Raw genomic sequence first — 9,252 nt, forward strand, 5'->3', positions numbered from 1 at the left:
TCACCCACATTTCACATCTATAGAGGAGAGTGGGGATGATGACTGCTTTGTAGACTTGGATCTTGGTGTCTTTCCAGAGATCACAGTGAATAAAGCACACTGAAGCAATTTCCCAAAGGAGGCACTTGTGCACCAGCAATGTACTGGATCTCCTCAAGTTCACTCTCTCAGAGAGGTGGGTACCAAAATTGGGGAAGTGCTCAACTACCGCTCCAAGGTCTTTCCCTCAATGGTAATTTGGGGTGGGGAGCCTCATTTGTGGCCTGGAGCAGGCTGGTAGAGCACTTTAGTCTTCTCAATGTTGAGAGAGAGACCCCAAGTTTAGTAGAATTCTCCTAAAAGATTCAGCACAGTCTGAAGTGCTTGCTCAGTATACACATGAATGATGCACTCATCAGCATATTGCATTTCAAGGATGGTTGCACTGATACTTTGGTCTTTGTGCAAAAACAACCCAGATTGAAGAGCCCCCTCCATCCACTTGGTACTCAATGTCAATCCCACAAGGAAGATGATGCTTAATGAGAACCAAGATGACGGTCAGAAAAATGGAGAATAGAGTTGGGGCAATGATACAACCTTGCTTGACCGCAGTTTGGATAACAAATGAATGGCTCCAATCTGCTACATGGAATACTTGCAGTCATCTGGTCATGGAAGAGCCTCAGGGCCTTAATGTACTATCTGGGACATCCAAATCTGGCCAGTACTTTCCACAAGGCTTCATGATTGATGAAATCAAAGGCCTTAATGAGGTCAATGAAGGCCATATACGGGTCCTGATGTGGTTCCTGATACTTTTCTTGGACATGGAAGACAACAAAGATCATATAAACTGCTCCACGGGATGGCCTGAGATTCCAGCAGGACTTTCTCAACAAGAGGTGGAAGACAGTTCAAAAGGATACAGGTGAGCTGAGGTTTTTTCCTGCTTCGGAAACCAGGCAATACTTTAATAGTTTCCAAACAGACTTATCACCTTTATTAAAGATAGTCAGGATGCTGGCATTCCTCAGCTCCCCTGGAATCTCTTCATTGTTTCAAATTCAAAGAATAAATTTATGGAGTCTCAGTGCCAGTTCCAAACCATCAGCCTTGTAGATTTCAGCAGGTATGCCATCTGGTCCAGTAGCCTTATTGTTCTTGATTTTCTTGATGGCATGCCAGACATCTTCCAGGATAGGAGGGCTGGTGAGGGATACCCTTTCAGGATGGTGGGGGATGGACTTGATGGTGGTATCTTGACTTGAGAAAGGCTTTTGATATAAGTCTCCCACTATATTCTCACAAACAAGCTACGGAAGTATGGTTTGGATGAATGGACTATAAAACAGATAAAAAACTGGCTGGATCACTGGGCTCAGAGGGTAATAGTCAATGGCTTGATATACATTTGGCAGCCAGTATGAAGCAGATTGCCCCAGGGGTCAGTCCTGGGGCCAGTTGTGTTCAATATTTTTATCAATGACCTGGAAGATGGGATATAGTACACTATCAGCAACTTTGCAAATGACACCAAGCTTGGGGGAATAGTAGATATGTTGGAGGGCAGGGCTAAGATTCAGAGAGATCTTGGCAAATTGGAAGACTGGACCAAAAGAAATCTCATGAGAATCAATAAGGGCAAGTACAAAGTTCTGCACTTGGAATGAAAGAATCCCATGCACCAGTACAGGCTCGGGACTGAATGGCTAAGCAGCAGCTCTGCAGAAAAGGACCTGCAGGTTACAGTGGACAATAAGCTGAATATGAGCCAACAGTGTGCCCTTCTTGCCAAGAAAGCTAATGGCATACTGGGCTGCATTACTGGAGCGTTGCCAGCAGATCAAAGGAAATGATTCTTCCCTTCTATTTGGCACTGGTGAGGCCACATCTGGAATACTGTGTCCAGTTTTGGGTCCCCCACTACAGAAAGGATGTGGACAAATTGGAGAGAGTCCAGCAGATGGCAAAGAAAATGCTTAGTGGGCTGGGGCACGTGATTTATGATGAGAGGCTGAGGAAACTGGGCTTATTTAGTCTGAAGAAGACTGCTGCCATACCCCCTCAGGATCTACCTCTGGGCTGAGTCAAGGTCTGCCACCTATCTGGTGTTATGACCTTGAGCAAGTCAGTTCATCTTTCTGTACTGATTATTCCCTTTCACCTTCCATCCATCTGGTCCATTAAATTATAGGCCGATCTGGGTTATTACTCTGTATATCCCTACAGCATCTAGCTAAATGGAATTCCAATATCTTAGGTGCATCTAGCATTTATTGCAACTGTCTCTTGTTAGTACTACAGTTGTCATATTGTGCAGATTATACAGTAAAAACAAGAGATAAAGATCACATTCCTTACTTAACAGGGAGAACCTCTCTCATGAGAGGAGATTAAAAGAAGCTGGCTTCTTTAGTTTAGTGAAACAAACATTATGACAGGATATCATTACTCTTTACAAACACACTCATGGGGTGAATATCCAGGAGAAAGAAAAGCTCTTTAAGCTAAGGCACAATACTGGCACAAGATCAAATAAATAAAAGGTGGCCATGAGCACACTTGGATTGGAAATTACAAATGCATTCCTAGATTGGAAATTAAAATACAGTTTCTAAGCATAAGAGCAGTAATTCTCAACTAGGGAACCATGAGATCCTTTAAAGGATGCCATTAGGTATGAGAAGATAAGCAAGGTGAGAGGAAATATATGGGTAAGCAGAAGCTCAGGCTTGTCCCTGCCTGGCCAGTGTCCCACCCTCACTGCAAGGAAGTAAGCAGTGTAATATATAAATTTGTTTTTTAAATTGGGTAGCACTCAATTCACAGAAGAAGGGGTGCCTTGAGTCCAAAAAGATAGAGAACCACTGGATTATAGAAAATAAATTTTAGCATCGTGTTCCAAAAAATAATGGGGCAACAAACATGATTTTAATATGGTTTCCAATAAATTATGGCAGGGAAAGGCTGATAGGACTGGAGTATTGTTAGAGAAGAAATCAGAGCATGTGATACATGGATTCATGGTTATGGTTTCTCCATGAAGGGACTGAAAATAAATTCAATCTCTGTGTGGGAAGCGTTTGGTAATCCCAAACTTCAGGTATTCTTTTGGTCACTAGCTGATGCTAGAATTTCCCTCTGCCTTTTCCTTGAATTAATCATCTGGCTTCTAATAGGGGGGTTTTTTTTTTTTTTTTTTGCCCTTCTAATGCTCTTAAAATTAGCCACAGTCAGAAGGGAGAATTTAAAGGAGCTCCTATTCCTAATAATATACAGAAGCCGTTCAGGTCTTGCACATGCCTTCAAGGCTGAACTAATAACCATATCTGGAGTCAGGAATGATTTTTTTCCCAAACAGCCAAGGACCATTAGGGTTGTCTGCCTCTCTTTGTATCAAGGAATGTGTTTCTCCTGCTAGGTTAAAACGTGCTCAGATGATCCTAACAAATTCTATGCTATTACAGTGATCAAGGCATTGGAAATGTTTTTCTCTCTTTTACCTGTGTCACAGGTACAGGGTAACTTTTTATATACTTTGTGCTTTGTGGTTGTTGAATGTATGAGGAGCAGGAATAGATGCTGTTATGGAGCCCTTAGAGAAAAGGTGACCATATTAGATGGCATTTTTTAAGTCCAATCTTCCTAAAGTAGAGGTTAGCAACCTAAGGCCCACAGGTTGAGTCCAGAATGAAGGATTGGTGACACAGAGCTGCATTGGCTTACCCCCTCTACTGCATAGCCTTCTGCTTCACAGCATCCAAGCTCTCCTCACGGAAGAGGAGTCAGGAATCTGTAGTGAGAATGAGTGCAGACAGATGGTCACTCCATGGAGAAGTGACATCTGTCCACAGCCATGGCCAAGTCACAGGTTCTGGGCCTTTAGGACCTCTTTTCCAAAAGCATTCAGTCTGTTGTCAAAGAAGTTCACTTTATTTAGCTTATTCAGTTATGGTTAATTGACTAAGACAACCAACAAACCTCTTTGACCGTTAAAACCTATTTTCTAAACCGGTTTGATTTTTTCTGAGAGAACAACTCCCCACTGGAAATACTAATTTGACAAAAAAATCAAAATACTTTGTGGTAAAATATCTATTGCCTCGAAAATGATAAAATATTTCATTTTGGCAATACAGGAAACCCTCGTCATTTGCGGGGGATGCATTCTAGGGATCCCTGCGAATGGGGAAATCCATGGCAGCAGGAGCGCAGTGGTGGCAAACATGGAGCTCCCGCACACGCTGCCAGCGCTGTCGGTGGGGGGAGCATGGCAACAGTGTGCAGGGGGAGAGTGTGGGATCAAATATTCGAAATCACAAATCCACGAATGGCAATGTTTTCCTGTATTTATCTAAACACGTTGACAAATGTAGTGGGTTATAATTAGTTTGAATTAAATGTTTTGATAAGGTCAGCATTTTTCAAAAAGGTTGAAATAACATGTTTTGCTATGCCCAAAATTCTGAGATTTTGATGCTTAGTATAGATTTAGGGGGAAATTTTATCTTGAAAACTTTAACTGCTAACAAAATGTTATCTCCACTGAAGAAATTGAAATAATAGATTTCATAGACATTTGGGCTGGAAGGGACCTCGGGAGATCATCGAGTCCAGCCCCCCGCCCAAAGGGCAGGAAGTCAGCTGGGGTCATAGGATCCCAGCAAGTTAAGCATCCAATTTGTTCTTGAAGGTGTTCAATGTAGGCGTTTGAACCACCTCCGCTGGCAGACTGTTCCAGAACTTAGGAGCTCGGACAGTAAAGAAATTCTTCCTTACGTCCAGCCTGAAACGGTCTTGCAGGAATTTATAACCGCTCAACCTCATCATCCCTTAGGGCGCTCTGGCGAACAAACATTCCCCCAGATCCTGGTGGTCACCCCGATATACTTACAGGTGGCCAACAGATCGCCCCTGAGCCTGCGCTTCTCTAGGCTAAAGAGCTCCGTAACTCTCAGCCTGTCATCGTAAGGTCTGGTTTCCTGACCTCTGATCACGTGCGTGGCTCTCCTCTGGACTCTCTCAAGCTTCTCCACATCCTTTTTGAATTGTGGAGCCCAAAACTGGACGCAGTACTCCAGCTGAGGCCTCACCAAGACCAAGTACAAGGGGAGAAAGATGTCCTGGGATTTGCTTGAGAAGCATCTATGGATGCAAGCCAGCATTTTGGTCACTTCACTAGCTGCAGCATTGCATTGAAGGCTCATGTTCATCTTGTGGTCAATGATGACCCCCAAGTCTCTTTCTTCTGTAGTGCTACGCAGCGTAGCACTGCCGAGCCAGTAAGGATGCTGCAGGTTTTTCCTCCCAAGGTAGAGAAACTTGCAGTTTTTGGTGTTAAACACCATCAAGTTCTCATCTGTCCATTTGCTGAGCCTGTCCAGGTCAGCCTGGATCACCCGCCTGTCTTCTGGTGTAGATGCTTTGCCCCAAAGTTTGGTGTCATTGGTGAACTTGGCCAGTCTGCTCCTGACTCCCATGTCCACATCATTAATGAAGATGTTAAACAATATGGGTCCAAAGACAGAGCCTTGGAGGACCCCACTGGTCACAGGACACCATGATGAGTGACTGCCATCAATTACTACCCGCTGGGTCTGACCACAGAGCAAATTTCCCAGCTAGCGGATCATGGTGGAGCCAAGGACACAATTGGCCAGTTTTGCCAAGAGGCAGTCACGGGATACCAGATCGAAGGCTTTTTGGAAGTCAAGATATATGACAATAATCTCTTCTCCCTTGTCCAGGTGATAGGTCACCTGGTCATAGAAGGAAATGAGATTGGTCAAGCAAGACCTACCCACAACAAACCCGTGCTGGCTATCCCTTGCCAGTTGTATAGTCATCTGTGTGACACGCTCAAAAGTAAAATTAACCAGAGGCTTGTGGACAAGTTGTTGTGGAGCTTCTGCCTAGTTAGGGATGTTGATAGAGAGGATAATAGATCCAACATTAAGATGACCAGTGTGGAAACTACAGCCAAGCTGTGGCAAAAGCCTTATAGCCAGGTAGTCAACAAATCAAGATTCTTCTGAAACAGAATTTTTCAGAATTTTTGTCTCACAAAAAGTTTTAACATTTTTAGTCTGCATCCCCAGTGGGAATGATTGTTTCCCTAAAATTCAAAATTTGCCACAGGACAGAAACATTATTTTCCAGTCAGCTCTACTCACCAGAAGTTCTCTTGTGAAACTAGGGAGCTTATAGTTATAAATTACTTGGAGAACTATGTTCAAGTTGTAAAAATATAGACTATTTAGATAGGAGCAACCAGCAAGCCTAAAAATCTTAAACAAGAATTTCAGTCTCAAATGGATCCAAAGGTTCAGATGTCTTTGACCTACACATTTTAATACAAATATCCAAGAAACAATAACGTGATTCTTATGATTGAACCTCTTATCTGCTATCATCCAAGATATATGCTGAAACCTATCTTCACATGTACTGATCTTTCTTAAGACTGCACTATTTATTAGATGTATATGCTGCCATCCCCCTCCCCAACAGGCCTAGGGAAGCTTACAATAAAAAGGCAGAGAAATTATGAAGGGATCAAAATATTAAAATGAAATAATATATATATAAAAACAAACTTCCCAGGCAATGCTCCAAAACCTACCCCTGTCTGCTGAAGGTCTGTCCAAAAAAAGTATTACAATGTTTCTAGATGTCCAATTTCATTATCTGAGGGGTGGCAAGGGGAAGAGAGTTTCAGAGCTGAGAAGTGACTACTGAGAATGTTTTCCCATTTTTTTCTCTGAATGCATCTGCCACACCCATGTTATTTCCAGGAGGTTGCTCTCAGCTGACTTTAGGAATCAGCAGAATAGAATAGAACATAAAGGAGAAGGCCTTAGGTATGTAGGGCCCAAACCTACACCCTGAATGGAAAGTTAATGGAAGCTATCACAGTTTCTGGAACACTGAACTAACATAACATGCTCCTTGGAACCTACTCCCTTGGAAAAATGATTCCACAGCTGCTGGACTCAAAGGCAGCCTTACATAGAGCATAAATCTGGCTTAGCCTCAAGATTTTGAAAGCATGGAGGACTGTGGCCAGATCCAAACCTGTTTTACAGCCTTCTTACCATATGGAGCTGCTGAAAGGTGCTCCTAGTCACCATTGCAACTTGAAAATCTGGGTCAATAGAGGTGCTTCTGGATACTAAGGCTGTGAACATGAATGACAAAGGATGGCTGAACCACACTGATGACACGTGCCCCTCTTCCCCAAGTCATGAGGTCTGCCAACAACCATCATCTCTCTCTCTCTTCTGGATTCAGCTTCAATTGATTCACCTCTACCCAATCCCCAAACACAACTAGGCACAGAGACCCCAAAGGAAAGGTTCTGAGGAACAATGCTAGTGTCTAAAAGACTAATATATAATATGATTCATCAGTCCCATCATAAAGTCTCATCTCTTTGAACTGAAATAACCAAGGAGGTTATTTATGCATTTATCTATCACCTTCTATAAATGGGTAGCAATGCTAGAAAGATCAAAGCACAACAGGATCTAGCTCCTAAGGGACTACAGTCTCCAAGCCCTATGACAGTACAACTAATAAGCTACAGCACTTTTAACTGTACTTTTACTGAACTTGAACAGAATGTCATTATTATGATAAACTGTCAGAACTAAAAGTCCAAAACAGGATGAGGTCTAGGAAAGGAAAAAAAAAAAAAATGCTAGAAGGGCATCTCTTTTAAGAGAAAGAATATTTTGCATCTTAGTACTTAGTAGCATCACCTCAAGATGATGCTCAAATAGTAATCCCAAGGCTACCATATAGAACATAGAACTCCTTCTCCTTCATATTTCTTGTCCTTAAATGGTTACAGTAAGTATTATTTTCTCAGAGCTACTCTCAATCCCTTGAGTTAGTCTTCAGCTGCTGAGGCAGTGGGCGATTAACAGTGTCAATTTTTTTCCAATAATTTAGCACTCTAATTTCCATACTGAATGTAAACAGAACACTTAGGCTGGATCCAGGCGTGCAGGCATATACAGTTTGTGGGGCTGCAAACCTTTTTGCAGTACCACAAGCCAGACAGGTTGCATGCTAAGCCATGTGCAGTGCTGCTAATTTGTAGCACCATGACAAAATTTGCTACTGGGATTTCCCAATAGCAAAAAAAAAACCCTGAAGAAAAAAGGTGGTGCAATGTATGCCAAAGTGACATGCACCAGGACAAATGCAGAGATGGGGCAGCAGGCATCCCAGGGAGAAGGCTGCCTGCTCCTCCATCTCCGCTGCTCTGCAGAGCCCCCACACTGAGGCACATGGAGCCCATGCTGAAGAACACTGCACCCCACCCAGCAGAGCAGGGGCTGTACATTGCATGGAGATGGGGAAGCAGGGAGATGGATGCACATGCTGCTCCCCAGCTGGCTGAGATACAGGGTGCCTCAGCATGGCAGCTGCTTGCTGGCTAGCCCTGCGCTGAGGCACACTGTGCCCCACTCAGCCCCCCATGAAGCAGTAGGACAATGTGTCCCACTGCAAACTCCATGGGCAGAGGAATGCAATGCAGCAAAAAGTAACAGCACACATTTGTGCCGCTACTATTTTTGTTGTTGTAAACATGTACCCCTGCTCATGGGGACACAACCTTACAGAGTCCAGCAGTAAGCGATACAGGCCAGGGCAACACTGGCACTAGGGGGTCAGTACACACATCCACAGGAGGCCTCAAATGCCTCTATACAAATGCTTGTAGTATGGGAAACAAGCAAGAGGAACTCACCCTCCTGCTAGCTAACACCAGCCTGGACATAGTGGGGATCACTGAAACGTGATGGGACACAACGCATGACTGGGCGGTGAATGTCAAGGGCTATAGGCTGTACAGGAGGGACAGGATAGGAAGGAGAGGTGGAGGCGTGACACTTTATATTAAGGAGGAATACACAACCTCGCCAATTAGCCAGTAGTCAGAGGAGGGGCACTCTGAAGTGCTTTGGGTTAGAGTACAAGGCAGTCGAGGGGAAAGAGACTTCACGGTGGGGGTCTACTACAGACCTCCCAACCAGGGAGAAGAGCTTGACCAGGAATTCTTGGGTCAGCTCACAGAGCTAGTGAAGGCAAAGGATGTGCTAGTCATGGGGGACCTGAACTTCCCGGACATCTGCTGGGAAGAGCAGTCAGCCAGGTCTGACCGCTCACGTAGGTTCTTAGACAGAGTGCAGGACCTCCAACTAACCCAGGAGGTGCACAGCCCCACCAGGGGAGACGCCTTGTTGGATCTGGTGCTGGCCA

This window comes from Crocodylus porosus, unplaced genomic scaffold (assembly GCF_001723895.1).
Source record: "Crocodylus porosus isolate Cpor-Errol unplaced genomic scaffold, CroPor_comp1, whole genome shotgun sequence".
Taxonomy (NCBI): Eukaryota; Metazoa; Chordata; order Crocodylia; family Crocodylidae; genus Crocodylus; species Crocodylus porosus.